Below are 15,921 nucleotides of genomic sequence, written 5' to 3'. Positions count from 1 at the left end.
CATGTGGCTCTTTGGCCCTTTGAGTGTGGCTCTTCCACAAAATACCATGGCCTGGGCGAGTCTATTTTGAAGATGTGACATTAGAAGTGAGAGGGCAGGGCGGGGTGAGGATGAGCTCCTGGCTCCACTGTGGGGCAGGGCGGAGTTATCCTCCATTCTGTGGCTGGACCCTAGCCCTCACCCAACCAATCAGGTTTAGCCGAGGCAGTGACATCACCACCGACCTGAGTAAAACCCCTGGATTGGACGAAATTTGCTCTCTCTTCCACCATGCTGCCAGCGTGAGTGGGACAGAGCCCATGCTAGCATGGAAAAGGCTCTTTTGTTTATTGTATCGGACTCAGCTCCCTGGTGGTCCTTGGGGATCACGAAGTCTGGGCGTAACAAGAAGAAGTTTAAGTTTTAAAAAATTTGGCTCTCAAAAGAAATTTCAATTGTTGTACTGTTGATATTTGGCTCTGTTGACTAATGAGTTTACCAACCACTGTTCTATCCCAACCTATAGTGTTCTGCTCTATTCATTAAAAAATTGCTGGTTGTGGCTTGCTAGATTGATTTTGTAGGTCTGCTCTAGATCAGTGCTTCTAAAATTTTGATGCTCATGCAGATCCCCTAGGGATCTTGTTAAATGCAGAGTCTGAGTCAGCAGGTCTGAGACCCTGCATTTCTGACAAGGGCTGCTGGTCTGTGGACCACACCTTGGAGAAGTCAGCTTGAAGATATTTGTCTTTGGTTCATGCGGCCCACTCTCGGGTTTACTCAGCTGAGGTATATTAGAATCTTAACATAAAGCACTGAGAGCAGCACAGCTTCTTTTCTAGGACAGATCCACTTGGTTCAGATCTTGAAGATTACAGCATCCAGTTAATAACTATTTATTTCCTTTACACTTAGTGTGTGCAGGCCCAATTCCAGAATAAGATAAAGTCCTTCTTTTTGTATTTTGCATATTATTGGGGTGAACAATTCAATCTATACTTGAGTTTGTGGTAAGCACAATGCAGAGAAAAGAAGCAAGCTAAAGGAAAAATACTGGTGGTGTTGGCATTGCATGATTTAGGTTAGGTGTGCAGGCCACGCATACCTGGGTCAGTGAGATTTGACAAGATACAAAGGAAGGGAGAAAACTAAGGGAAAATCTGGAGGAGGGACAGTTCAGGCAGAGAGAGGAATGACACAGGTCCTGAGATGGGGAAAAAAAATCGGTGGAGTTGAAGGATTCAGCAGGAAGACAGGTCTGACGAGAGGGGTGTAATGGAGAGAGTAAAAGATCAGGTCAGATCTGGTCATATAGGAATTTGCAGGCTGAGGTGAGTTTAGATGTTATCTCAGGGTGATGAGAAGCACTGGAGAGTTTGAGCAGGGAAGCGACATGAGATCTGTTTTATTTTATTTTATTTTATTTTTTATTTATTTATTTATTTTTTTAAGAAATCTTTATTGTTCACATTATTACAAATGTTCCTCATTTCCCCCCCCCTCCATTGCTCCCCTCCACCAGGTTCCCACCCCACCCTCTGCCCTTTCCCAACCCCCCATTGTCCTCATCCATAGGTGCACAGTTTATGTTCAGTCTCTTCCCTCACCCCTCACTCCCCTTTTCCCCGAGAATCATCAGTTCACTCTCCTTCCATATTTCTGATTCTATTATATTCACCAGTTAATATTGTTCATCAGATTTTTTTTAATTCCCTTGGTTTTTAGATTCACTTGTTGATAGTTACGTATTTGTTGTTCATAATTTTTATCTTTATTTTCTTTCTCTTCCGAAAGAACCCCCTTCAGCAATTCATATAATTCTGGTTTGGTGGTGATGAACTCCTTTAGCTTTTTTTTTTTTTTATTAGTGAAGCTCTTTATCTGGCCTTCGATTCTGAGTGATAGATTTGCTGGGTAGATTATTTTTGGCTGTAGGTTCTTGCTATTCATCACCTTGAATATTTCTTGCCATTCTCGTCTGGCCTGCATGGTTTCTGTTGAGAAATCAACTGACAATCGTATGGGTGCTCCTTTATAGGTAACTACCTGCTTTGCTCTTGCTGCTTTTAATATTCTCTTTGTCCTTTGTTCTTGGAATTTTAATTATGATGTGTCTTGGTGTGGTCCTCTTTGGATTCCTTTTGTTTGGGGTTCTGTGCGCTTCCTGGACTTGTAAGTCTATTTCTTTCACCAGGTGGGGGAAGTTTTCTGTCACTATTTCTTTCAGTATGTTTTCGGTATCTTGCTCTCTCTCTTCTTCTGGGATCCCCATAATTCTGACGTTGGTTTGCTTGAAGTTGTCCCAGAGGTTTCTTACATTATCTTCACTTTCTGGATTCTCTGGCCTTCTTGCTTCTGCAGAGGAGTGTCTTCTGGCTCTTTATGTTTCAAATCTTTGACTTGAATCTTGCAATCTTCCATTCTGTTTTTAGGACTCTATACTATTTTTTATTTCAGACAATATATTCTTTATTTCTTGTTGATCCCTTATTATTTCTTGTTGATCCCTTATTATTTCTAGTTGATCCCTTTTCATATCCTTATAGGTCTCATTTATTTTATCGGCTTTTTCTAGGAAATTCTTGAAAAACCTTATAAGTGTGGTTTTGAACTCTATATCCAGTGGCTTTTCGTCCTCCATTTCTTTCATTTGTGATCTGTTTCCTTGTCTTGGCATTTTCGTAGCTTCCCTGAGTTGGAAGCCTTAAAATTCTCTGTGTTTAGCTTGGATGGGGTGGAGTTTCAGGGTGGAGGCACCTCTTAGAGAAAGGTGCCCTCGAGTTTCACCCACTACCAAACAGTCTAGGCTCTCCCCCAATGAGCCCGGAACTGGGGTTCAGTTCAGTTGGAAGTGGGGTTGGAAGTGGGGTTGAGAGCAGTCTGGAGCTTTTGTCTCCTTTCCGCCAGGGCAATCCAGCAGCACAGTCAACTCTCCATTCTCTGCGCGCAGTGTGTGCGCCTCCGGGACTGCCTTTTGTCGCTCCCCTGAGGTTCCGCCTTACAGCCCAGGCTCCCTCTGAATGAGCCTGGGTCCCCAGGGTCTGGCCTAGAACTGGGGTTCAGTGCTATCGGATCTGGGGTTCAGCACAGTCCAGAGCTTTTATCTCCTTCCCGCTAGGAATGCCAGCCAGGCACTCAGCCTCCCCCTTCTCTCTGGCTCTGTTTTCTCTGCTCGTGTACCGTGTCTCCGTACCTTAGGCTTTTACAGCTCCCCTGCTTTTCCTTCTGGTTTTCTCTTTTCTTCTTGTTGTAGAATTTCCAGTCAGTCGACTTTCCTGTAGTTCTGGGTAATGTCCATTTTGTATTTTAGTTGTATTTTATTGAAATTGTTGTGTGAGGCTGCAGTTAGGTATTACCTATGCTGCCATCTTGGATTCTTGAGATGTTTTAAACCACCACCCTAATGGTTATGTGGTGAATACACCAGAGAAGGACAGGAATAGAAATGTGGAGGCTGGTCAGGGCATGGCAGCAGTCCACCCTATGGACCGTTGTGTCCATTGATAGGATTGTGCCTGTTTATTTTTTTAGGACAGGGGATAAAAGAAAATATTTTGTACTGCTGAAGTACTATAGGATTGAAAATATGGAGATATTCATTTACATGAAGAACTTTTGTTGATGATTGACACCTAATAAGGCAGGATGCCCAATTTAACCAAAGATTAAGTCAGTGACAGCATGTAATAGATTGCCCATCTGTCCATAAACCTGGCTTTCCAGGTGAGCAGTCCAGCATCCTCGTGACCTCCACCCCCCAATGCCCAGAGTCCACAGTTAAACATTTCATCTCTTGGAATAAACAAGCATCCCTGTGCAGCAGGGCAGGGAGACAAGAATGTGGATATTGTTTTTAATTAGAAAGTAATGTGATGGTTTAATGCACATTCTCCTCCTCTCTCAATGGTGATGGCTTTCTCTCTGGTAGCCCTCCTGCCCAAATTTGATCTTCCTCTTGTATTCCTGATCTTACTTCCTGTATTATAAGAAATCTAAGACATCATCTGTGGCGATGCACCATTATTTATTGTATCCCTGAGATATAAAAACAAAACAAAACAAAAAAAAAACACTGCTTAAAAAAGGTATTAGAAATACCATCAAATATAAGATGGATCTCACCTTAAGCAATGCTTAAATGTGAAAAGAATGTACTTGTGAGAATTAATGAAACATGCATTGTTATCACCATCCACTTAGTCAGAAGCCTGGAGGTCACATAGGTTAGTTACCCTCTATCACCTCCTGCAGTAACCAGGTCCTGGAGTTTCTACTTCCAAAACCTCTTCAATTCCTGCTCTATCTCCAGTCTCAGAAAACTCTCATCTGTTCTAGCCGGGATAACTTCCTTTAGCCGCTAAGTGATTCTTCAAAATAAAAGCAGAATGATATTCCAAAATACAATCTGATGGTAAAGTCTAATCTCCTTAGCGTCACCTAAACATACTTTGGAATTTTGTCTCTAACCCTTTTCAAGTAATTTCAAGTACATAGAAACCAACCACATATAAAAAATTTATTCTCTCCTCCTGTAGTGGCCTCTTGTGCTCCTTTTTCCACCTTGAAAACACCTACTTACCGTGTTTTCCCAAAATAAGACATCCTCCGAAAATAAGACCTACTTACAGGTTTCCTTCTCAGTGAAATATAAGGCATCCCCCCCGGAAATAAGGCCCCCCTAGGCTAAACATGAGAGATTTGGTCCACTGATTCTGAAAGAAATGGAGTCACAAGAAATTTACCAGGAAATTCAGGAATTGGATTGTTATGATGATGTTCCAGAAGATGATGACATGATTGTCATTGAATAAATGAGTAAATTCTTGATACTGTAGGATTCACAGTTTGTTTGGTTTGTGTTGACAACTACCGTACTACCGTACCATATACAGGTAATAAATTTCCTTTATTTTTCATTTAACAACAAATGTGTACCATATTCTTCTTCATGGAAAAATAAGACATCCCCTGAAAATAAGACCTAGTGCATCTTTGGGAGCAAAAATTAACATAAGATACTGTCTTATTTTCGGGGAAACGGTATTTTTTATGAATCAGCTCAAATGTCACCTCATCAGTAAACTCCCTTCGATGCAATCTGTGCCCACTTGCAAAGGAGCTAGGCGCTTCTCCGTAGAGGGTGACTCCCAGGTCCCTTCTTTATCCTTCATCATATTTTATAATTGTTTGCATTTCTGGATTGTGAGCACTTCAAGATCAACAGCCATATTCTATCCATTTTCCTGTCCTCACCATGTAGCATTGGTCCTGGCACAAAAAAGGCCCTTAGCAAATGTTTGCCAAATGAGTAAGTAAATAAGGTGAAGCTGAAAAAGAACAATCCTTAATAAATAATACAAGATCTACATGTGATGAAATATCCATCACTCCAACGTTGAAGAGGGAGTCACAGCCAACGGTAAACCTTGGCCTGTCTTCCTCGCCTCAGCTCCCGGGGTGAAGGCCACTAGTGTGGGCTGCAGTCCACAAGGACATCCAGTCTAATTAGCATATTCTGCCATGGTGGGGGCTGATGCAGAGATGGTTAGGGGTGATCAGGCAGTCAGGTGAGTGGTTAGGAGCAATGAGGCAGGCAGATGGGGACCATCAGTCTGGCAGGGGAGGGAAATTAAGGGCAATGAGGCCGGCATAGTGGTTAGGGGTGATCAGGCAGGTAGGCAGATGAGTGGTTAGGAGCCAGTGGTCCTGGATTGCGAGATTGGGCCTAAACTGGCAGTTTGACATCCCCCAAGGTGTCCCAGATTGCAAGAGGGTGCAGGCCAGGCTGAGCCCCCTCTCCCCCCACCTCCTGACACAAATTTTGTGCAGCGAGCCTCTAGTATGAACAATAAAAGATCAGCTCAGATTGAGTCTTCATGTATTTATGAGAGGTCTTTGTTAATAAAGACACTCCTAGCGATTCATATATTCAAAGAGAAAAAGAATGAATTCGAAGGTAATAGCATTGCCATGCATGTGATTGATGAAAAGGACAGCATTAATGGTTATAGGAAAAGTGCTTCTATATAACTTAAAAAGGTAGGATAAATACACAACCTCAAAAGACGTCATTGGCCAGGAATGTGTTCTCCCTTGAGGCGCAAGAGCTTTAAAGCCACATGAAATGTTTCATTGTCTCGTGATTCATAATGCTGGCACATCTTACATCATCTTCAATTAAAGAACAGTGCTTGCTTCTCTGCATCATCTTCCCACAGGGCAATGAGGGGCACAAAGGCAAGTAGCATTGTCAGAAGTAAAATCTTCACCTCTACAGTAAATAGTTATGTTCATTTCTTGGTCGGAATCCCCAAACCTCACTTTAAAGTGTCTGCTTCCAATATTACTATGTGCTCATATATTTTTCAATATTTATCAGCCGGCAACAGTTTAGTTTTGGTTTGAACGAGGCAGATGGTGCCTGGAGGTCCTTTTTACACGCGTGAGCTTTGACTTTGAAAGGAATGAGTCAGTATGGCAAAGTAGTTCAAGTTTAGTATTCGGTTTCACAAAGATGCAGTTCAAACACAAGACCTGTCTTATTTACTTCAAGTCTCCAAGTCTCACTTTCCTCAATTGTAGAATAAAGAGTTGTAATAATGCTCACTGCATTTGGTTGTTAAGAGCCTTAACCACATATCAACCAACTAACACAGTGTCTGGCACAAGGTAAAAGCTAAGGTACTGCAATTATTTTTTAGCTTTTTATTAGATAATGTTTGAAGAATTATAGGACTTATATGATATCATTTACTTATTACGATGGGAATTCAAGTCAAGTCCTTCTTGCTTCATGAAGTGTCATTAAGCTATAACAATCTCTTCTGCATTTGACACTAATTGTACACTTTGAGGTATCTTTATTATCATTTTCTGTGGTACGGTGGAGCTTATTGCCTCAAAGCGTGAGACGAGATGATCATAAATGAGACTTCTGGGAAGAGGGAGTAATTATATTTTTGCCTACTTCTCCATTAAATATAATGTAAAATGTGCCCATTATCCATAAAACAAACATAAATATACTTTGAAATATGGAGAGAAAAAGCCAGACCACCTGGGGACATTATGATAGTGAATTCCCTGGGTTTTCTTTCTGCCTTATATATCCGGGCATGGTGCTGGAGAAGCCTCTAACCTAGAAATACTAACAGGCACATACAAAACAAGCAAGCAAACAAACAACCCTGATTCATCTAACCAGAGGGCCAAGAAAGGGCAGCCTAGCAAGATGGAAAACTTTGAGACAATAACCATTCTCCTCCAGTCAAACACTACAGCCAAAACCTCTCCTCACCCCCACCCACATCAGGGAAGGCCAAATGGGGAGCCTGGACTTCCGTCCTCTCCAGGCTGAAGGGGAGCATACCACTGCCCCCACGATGGGGTGTCAGAGAAGACTAAGGTGGGAAACGGGAACTTTCACCCCGTTAGGCAGTGCCGAGCTCTCACCCCCTGCTCCACAATGACAGTGTAAACCACCTGGGGACCCCCTTCCTGGCACTCAGGCACATTCCCTCCTACTTCCCATTGTGTGTGCCACGGGAGGCCTTGTGGGAAGACAGGACTTTCACCACTGCCCGGTGCTGATGGTTACAAGGCCATTCTTCCCACCCCACCTTGCTGTGAACACAAGTCCTAAGGAGAGCAGTGCTGAGCACTCCTACCTCTCCCAGCCAGGGATCTGTGGAGGCCTAGGGGGAAGCCAGAGCCCACACCCACACCTAGCAGTAATAAGGAGCCCCCACCCGAGCCGCCAATAAAGGCTCAGTCTTGGACTTCCACTTCACCCGGAAATAATACTTTTAAAAGTATTTACAAAAATAGGAATAGAGAACTTCCCCAATTTGATCAAGAGCTTCCATAAAAAGCATACAGCTAACATTATACTTAATATGGGGGGGTGGGGGGGGAGGGGGGATTTGGAATGGGGGATTGAGGACAAATATGTGATACCTTAATCAGTAAAGAAATTAATTTAAAAATTATACTTAATAGTGAATAATTATGCTTTTCATTTAAGATCAAGAAAGAAAAAATGTCTCCTCTTATTACTCTTATTCACTGCAGTGCTGAAGTTCTAGCCAGTGCAATAAAGGGCATAGAAAGGTATGTAAATCAAGGAGGAAGAAATACAAACTGTCCTTATTTACAGTCTGCATAGAAAATCTCAAGAGATCTACAAAAAACCTCCTACAATTAATTAAGGCCCCAGGATACAAAATGAGCATATTAAAACCAATTATGTTTCTATATACTAACAATATGTCGACACCAACATTAAAAACATAATACCATTTATAATCACTTAAAACATTAAAAATACTTAGGTATAATGTAAAAAAAAAAAAAAAAAAAAAGGATGTCTGTACTGAAAATTATGAAACACTAGTAAAATAAATAAAAGGAGGTCTAGCCCCTTTTCCCAGCTGCCGGTTCTTCCGAGGAAGCTAAGGCCCCGTTGGGGTGAGGCCTCACTTCATCCGGCGACTAGCACCGCTCCCGGCAGCGCTCGCCCAACACCCACCCTCGCCATGGCCTCCGTGTCGGAGCTCGCCTCCATCTACTCGGCCCTCATCCTGCACGACGATGAAGTGAGGTGACGGAGGATAAGATCAGTGCCCTCAGTAAAGCAGCTGGTGTACATGGTGAGCCTTTCTGGCCAGGCTTGTTTGCAAAGGCTCTGGCCAGTGTCAACATTGGGAGTCCCATCTGCAATGCAGGGGCTGGTGGACCTGCCCCGGCAGCTAGTGCTGCACCAGCAGGAGGTCCTGCGGCCTCCACCGCTGCGGCCCCAGCTGAGGAGAAGAAAGTGGAAGCAAAGAAAGAAGAATCTGAGGAGTCTGATGATGACATGGGCTTTGGTCTTTTTGACTAAACTGGCTCTTTTGCAACACAGTCAATAAAAGCTGACCTCTGTTAAAAAAAAAAAAAAAAAAAAAAAAGGAGGTCTAAATAAATGGAGAAACATACTATGTTCATTGATTGGAAGATTCAATATAGTAAAGATGTCCATTTTCCCTGATTTGATATATAAATTTAATGCAATTTCTATCAAAATCTCTGCATGATTTTTGTAGCTATAAACAAGATCATTCTAAAATGTATATAGAAAAGTAAAGAAGGAGAAGAGTTAAAACAATCTTGAAAAAGAAGAATGAAGTGGGAGGAATCAATCTACCCAATTTTATGATTTTTATATGCTTCATTAATCAAAACAGTGTGTTATCAGTGGAGAGATAGACACATTAAACAGGGGAATATAACAGAGAGCCAGTAAATAGATCCACATAAATATGCCTATCTGATTTTTGACAAAGTTACAAATGCAATTCAGTGAAAGAAAATTGCCTTTAAAAATAATGGTGTTACTAAAAAGAAAAAAAAAAATGGTACTGGTGCAATTGGAGCAAATTCATTAAAAAACAAACAAACAAAACAGAATTTCACCCGGTAGGCATGGCTCAGTGGTTGACTGTTGATCTATGAACCAGGAGGTCATGGTTCAATCCAGTTTAGGGCGCATGTCAGTCAGTCTCCCAGGTGAGGCATGCAAGAGGCAGCCCATCAATGATTCTCTCCCATCATTGATGCTTCTTTCTCTCTCTCTCCTTCTCTGTTCTTCTCTGAATTCAATAAAATATATTTAAAAAAACAACAACAACAGAATTTCAACCTAAACCTCAGATCTTATCCAAAAATTATCTCAAAATAGATCCACTACATAAATGTAAATTACAAAATCATAAACATTTCAGAAAAACACACAGAAAAAAAATCTTTGAAATCTAGAGATAGACAAAGAGTTCTTAGATTTGACCCAAAAACATGATCCATAAAAAAATTTGATTAAAATGAAAAATGTATGTTTTATGAAAGATCCTGTTAAGAGGATGAAAAGACAGACTAGTGTTTAAATACATAAAGAACTCTCAAAACTCGATAGTACAAAACAAAAAAGCCAATTCGAAAATGAACAAAAGATATTTCACCAAAAAGAATATACGAAGAGCAAATAAGCACATGCAAAGATGTTTAACATCAATAGCATTAGGAAAATACAAATTAAAACCACAGTGACCTACCATTACACACTTATCAGAATGGCTAAAATTCAAAAAAGTAGTGAAAACACTACATTGTTGGTGGAAATGTAAAGTGGTATACCTGTTCTGAAAAATATTTAGCAGTTCCTTAAAAAATTAAACATGGCCCTAGACGGTTTGGCTCAATGCATCAGGCTTTCGGACTGAAGGGTCCCAGGTTCCATTCCAGCCAAGGGCACATGTCCAGGTTGCAGGCTCAATCCCCAGTAAGGGACATGCAGGAGGCATGTGTCTCATCATTGATGTTTCTCTCTCTCCCTCTCCCTTTCTCTCTGACATCAATGAAAATATATTTAGAAAACTAACTAAGTATGCACTTACCATCCCCCCTTCCATACGTACCCTCCCTCCCCAGAGTTTTGTGTCCATTGGTTGTACTTATATGCATGTATACAAGTCCTTCGGTTGATCTATTATCTCCCCCAGATCTCCCTACCCTCCCCGCTGTAATTTGACAGTCTGCTTGTTGCTTTCCTGTCTCTAAGATATGTACACAGATAATAGTTTAATAAAAAAAATAAACATGCACTTACATAATGACTCAGCAATATCACTCCTGAGCACTTATCCTGGAGAAATGAAAACTTATGTTTACATGAAAACCTGTACACAAATGCTATAGCAGCGATCCTCATAAAAGCCAAAACCAAAAACAACTCAGATAATCTTCCTGGATGAATAATTAAATATCTGTGGTACATCATATCATGGAGTGCTCTTCAATAAAACAGAATGAATGCTTGATAGATGGGACAATCTGGATAAACCTACAGAGAATAATGACGAGTGAGAATGTTAATACTGTAAAGGCTACATACTATATGATTCCGTTTATATCACATTCTTGAAATGACAACATTAAAGAACTGGAGAACAAATTAGTGGTTCCTGGGGTGGGAATACTAAGGAGGGAGTGGGGGCAGGAGGAAGGCGGGTGTAGCTTTGAAAGCACAACACTGGGATTTTTGGGGTGGTGGGATTGCTCTGGATTGTCTTAATGCCAATGCCTGGTTGTGATATAGTGCCATAATTCTGCAAATGTTACCTTTGGGGGAAGCTGAGTAAATGGTACATGGGATTTCTCTGTTATTTTTTACAACTGCATGTGAATCTATACTTTTCTTAAAAGAAAGTTTAATTACTATATCTATATCTATATCTATATCTATATCTATATCTATATCTATATATCTGTATCATCTCTCTCTCTCTCTCTCTCTCTCTCTATATATATATATATATATATATATATATATAGTCAGAAGTTCTGGATTCTGATCCTATATCCAGATGAATTTTAAAAAGACAGTAATTACTCAGCCTCCGTTTACTCGTTTGTAAAAGAGTAAATAAAGCGTGAGTACTATATCCTGGAATTGGGCAAATAAAGAGAAAATGTTTAAGAATTTGCACAGAGCTACATATGTGGAACCAGACTTCTGGAACAGAAGGGACCATACGAATTTTCTCTTTCATTGCTCTCAGATTATTATTTTCTGGGCCATGGAGACAGACCATGGATGGGACGTTAAAGACAGTGATGGGAAGTAGAGCAGAAAGTATGTCCATACATCCTTCTCCTCCTAACATTCCACCCTGTCCAGTCAGCCTTGCTTTCATTTGTTTTCCATACTAGAACTCTCAGGAATTTTGTAGAAAAAAAAAGCTGTTGGTTTTTTTTCCTTCCCTATTTCACTGACTAGGAGACTGGCAACCAGACAGGTTTAGTGACTTACTCAAAATGCCAAGATCGTTGGTGGTGGAGCTATAAACAGAACCAGCACTATTGACTCTAAGTCCAGTGTTTTTTTTTTTCACTACATCATGGTGCCTTCTATTTTGATTGAATTCTCAGTATTTTTGTCAGCAATGCAAATAGCTTCTGAAACAGCTAGTAATTTGCTAATGTTAATAACATTTATTGTTGTCTAGAGCCATAACTTTATACCATTTTTCTTAAACAGATGGCTCGAATTTGTATTCCTGTTGATAGTGGTGGTATTGGATGTTGTTTATAGGTGGAAAGCATTCAAGGAGTGTCTTATACATCATTCAGAGTACATATTTGGTAAAAGCTTGTTAGTGCCACCTAGTGGTTCAAGTGATAGATAAAGCACTAGTTCAGAAGACACTTTGTTAAGGCTATTTCAATTACTATCCTAATAAAAAACTTTCTTCTCTGATAGAGAAAATTACTTATATGAGTTATTTTCAAGCTCAAATTATTTAATAGCTGTAATTAATTTTAAATCAAAATAGTGAATCCTTACTTAATCCAGATCCTTAGGATTCATGTAAATAACTAATAGGCAGGTTACTCTAGGCCCTAGGGACTAAAAGGTCTTAACTCATTCTTAAAAAATAAAATCTGCAATACAAACTTTTTATTAAATCAGGTATTACTCTGAGTGAAAAAAAAATCTCATGATCATGTTAAAAACTCAAGTCACAGGGCTGCAATTAGAATTAAGTGTTCAACTTAACCACTAAAAGGGTTTTAACTCTTTGAAGTTTCCTAATGAACACACATTTCTTTCATTGAAAACCTATACTTAACGGATACAATCCTCCTAACATCAAAGCAATTATTTGAGCAGACCAAACCCATCTCAACAACTATTGAATCCTTACAACGCTTAATTACTTCTATAGTCTTATCATATAACAATTTTCTTTCTTTTATGAGGGTCATGAAAGGAGTGAATCATAAAATCATTTATTTGCTCAAGGTGTTATTACCTTTAGAAATTGCTGATCTTCTGGGATGGCCCATTTATCAAGGCTATTTTCAGAACAATTATGACAATGGTGACTAAATACTTAAGTACACAAGAAATATCTGGTAGACAAGGATAAGGGAAGTTGTTAACAAGTCTATGGAGGGAATATGAATAAATCCAAGAACACAGGTTACAAAAGCAGCCATTGAGAGGAATGGAACCAGGGACAGGAAGCAGGAAGAGAAAAAGATATTAGGAACAAAGGTGAGGTTCCATATGGAAAAAAAAAAAAAAGAAAAAGAAAAAGAAAAAAGTCTGAGACAATGCTTGAGAGGGTGAGAGGGCTGAAAAAAGTTTAACAGGAGAAATTTGGTAAAGAAATGTAAGCGCCCATTTTAAGGTTCAACCTGTACAAATTATATTTTCCATTGTATACGATTTATTTTAATAATTGAATACTTTATTTATTTAACTCCTCACCTGAAGATATCTTTCCATTGATTTTTAGAGAGAGGGAAGGGAGGGAAAGACAGAGAGAAATACTGATGTCGGAGAGACACCTTGTTTGGTTGCCTCCTGCACAAGCCCCAACCAGGGCCACGAAGGAGCCTGCAACCTACGTGTGTGCCCTTGACCGGATTTGAATCTGGGACCCTTTGGTCTGCAGGCCGACGCTTTATCCACTGAGCCAAACCAGCTAGGGTGATAACTGAATATTTCTAAAGCATTGACAAGCAATTATTTTCACACTAGCAATTTTTTTAAATTGTTAAGAAAATAGGAAGCCACTGTAGCCCATTTCCAAATGCTAGGATCAGAGATGAAGTTTATGAGTAGCACGCATTAGTATGTCAGGCAATATTAAGTTCTTGACGTAAGTTACCAACTGACTAATTGAAGTTATTTCCTGCTTAAAAAAAAAAATCGGAAATTCTGGGAATACCCTCAGGTTTTTCCAGTTAGACGGTGTAGACTGAAGGTCGATGTTGCAGACCGGTGGGAACGAAGTAGGCTTTGAAGGAGGCGTGCACGCAGCCTGCCGTGGGTGACCACTTGAAGTCACATGAAGTGGGACGGGTGTGGAGCCAGATTGTTTAGATCCTGGCTTCACTGCTTACGTATGCCCTGCGCTCGTCACTTCAGTGTCTCCCTCTGTAAACCGGGAATTATTCTGCCTCTTATGGTCATTGCGAGGATTCAATCATATAAATATATTGTGGCACTCGGTAGGTGATCAAGAAATGTTCATTTCTTTTTTTTCTTGGAGACTAAACACACCAGACAATATTAGTAAAGCAGTCAGCAAAGCATTCAGCGTTCTTTCCCAGGGTCTTTTGGCTACACTGGCAGCACAGATCTGTACCGGCAAAGAAATCATGCACTGTTTTTTAATAAGTTTCACATAAAATTCTTACGCCCTAAGAATCTATTATTACACATAATTATAAAAAGCAGATTTTGGGGTCTAGGGATCTATATTTTAAAATCTAATAATTACAGAAACTCACTTGTTCTATTATATATTAACTTGAGGTCGCTAATTTCTTAGTTTAGAGCCAACATGGAATTTTTTTTAAAGAATAAGGGAACAATAAGTATGTAGGCTACGAAAAGAACACTTCTGTTTTTAGAACCAGTATCCACCAAATGGGAAATGTTGGTGGTGCCTAATGAGATTTTTGTACCAAGATTTGAGAAAATAGTCTTGCTTCTATTAACATTTTCAAAAATGTATAAATGAATACAGATGATGATTTTTAAGGATTTTATTTGAATCATTCCCCCTTCCCATGTTACTACTGTCTAAAACCCCAGACATAAATATGCTACAACTGATTAAAAGCCACTATCGAGATGTGATGTTTACATTAGGGATCCTCAACGTGCTCGCTTCGGCAGCACATATACATTAGGGATCCTCAACAACTGTTTAACACTCATCTACGCTCTATATTAATAAGTTGTGCTTACAGATGTATCCATTATTTTTTAAAAGAAAAAAAGCTTGTCACTTTCAGGGACTGAAAACAAGGCTTTCTCTTGAAGTTGAACCAAAAACAACTTCTTATGTTCCCTCGGTTTTGAAATATGGGCAGGACTACATGGATACTGAGGAGGATCGAAATTTGGTCTCCACCAGTTACCAATCAGTCACCAATGACCCAGTCTTGCAGGAATCCATCCCGATGACTGTTTTTGTCATGAACGTCTTAGTCCTTCAACTTCATCTTCTCTTGGGTTCAGTTCGCCACCAGGAAGTTTGAAGAAAGTTGTTTCCAGCTGGAGCAGTAACAAGTATGATTGGTAAGAGGGTGATGGTGGGCCCCAAGGGGAGGGGCTTGGTCTGCTGGGTGCACTTGTTGCAGAAAGGGCCAGCACCCCACCCTCTCCGCAGTGGGTCTGCTCGCTATGGGGCTGGGTGGCACCGCAGTCTTGCTGGTGAGCAAAGGGGGAGAGACAGGGCGCAGACTGCCCGGTTTGGGCAGTGGTTATCTGCATCCCACTCAGCAGCCGTGAACAGAGACATGCCCATTCTTAACTCAGTGGTTTCCTGATGAACTGAGCAAAAGAAAAAAAAAAAGGTTGGCATATTAATAAAGGGCAAATTCAGCCCCTTTAAAAAAAAAATCTGGCAATATTTAAAGTAAAATTATAATGGAAATTTTAACTAAACTTTTAAAACGTTGACCAATAATTATATGTAAGAAGTCGTCCTTACGTATGCCTATTTATATAATTTTCCATTTAAAATCTTGTTTAACATTTCCCTTATTAAGCTTCTACATGTATTTTGTCTATTTTTCCAACTAGATCATTTTAAGAATTAAAACCCCTCAATATTGTTCTTTGCTTTTTTGAATTTATATTATTCTCTTTATTGACATCTAATATTATTTTACTGAATTATTGAATCACTTTTTCATGCACTCAGTTTAGGTGTGTCTCACACTATAGGGTTTTGGAGTTGCCTGTGTGCCTTATGCATAATTCTAGCCAAGGCAGCAGGAGAAACACATAGAAGTGCATTTCTTTAACTGTTCTCAGCAGCCACTGTTACTTGCTTTTAGGGTTACAATCTCAGGGGGAGAAGGGTGGAAGTGAGTTACCAAATGTTG

General features: G+C 40.0%; 1 pseudogene across 1 annotated transcript; it reads left to right on the top strand.

Annotated features, from left to right (window-relative positions):
- The first annotated feature begins 8,420 nt into the window (after positions 1-8,420).
- On the top strand, positions 8,421-8,911 carry LOC311620750 (large ribosomal subunit protein P1-like; annotated as a pseudogene). Its single transcript has one exon. The product of its transcript is annotated as a large ribosomal subunit protein P1-like (transcript).
- The last annotated feature ends 7,010 nt before the right edge of the window (positions 8,912-15,921 follow it).

The sequence above is a fragment of the Pipistrellus hanaki genome (assembly GCF_964339955.1).
Source record: "Pipistrellus hanaki genome assembly, chromosome: 3".
Lineage (NCBI taxonomy): Eukaryota > Metazoa > Chordata > Mammalia > Chiroptera > Vespertilionidae > Pipistrellus > Pipistrellus hanaki.
The sequence above is the reverse complement of the archived record's forward strand: the minus strand, read 5'-3'. Positions and strand labels throughout refer to the sequence as shown.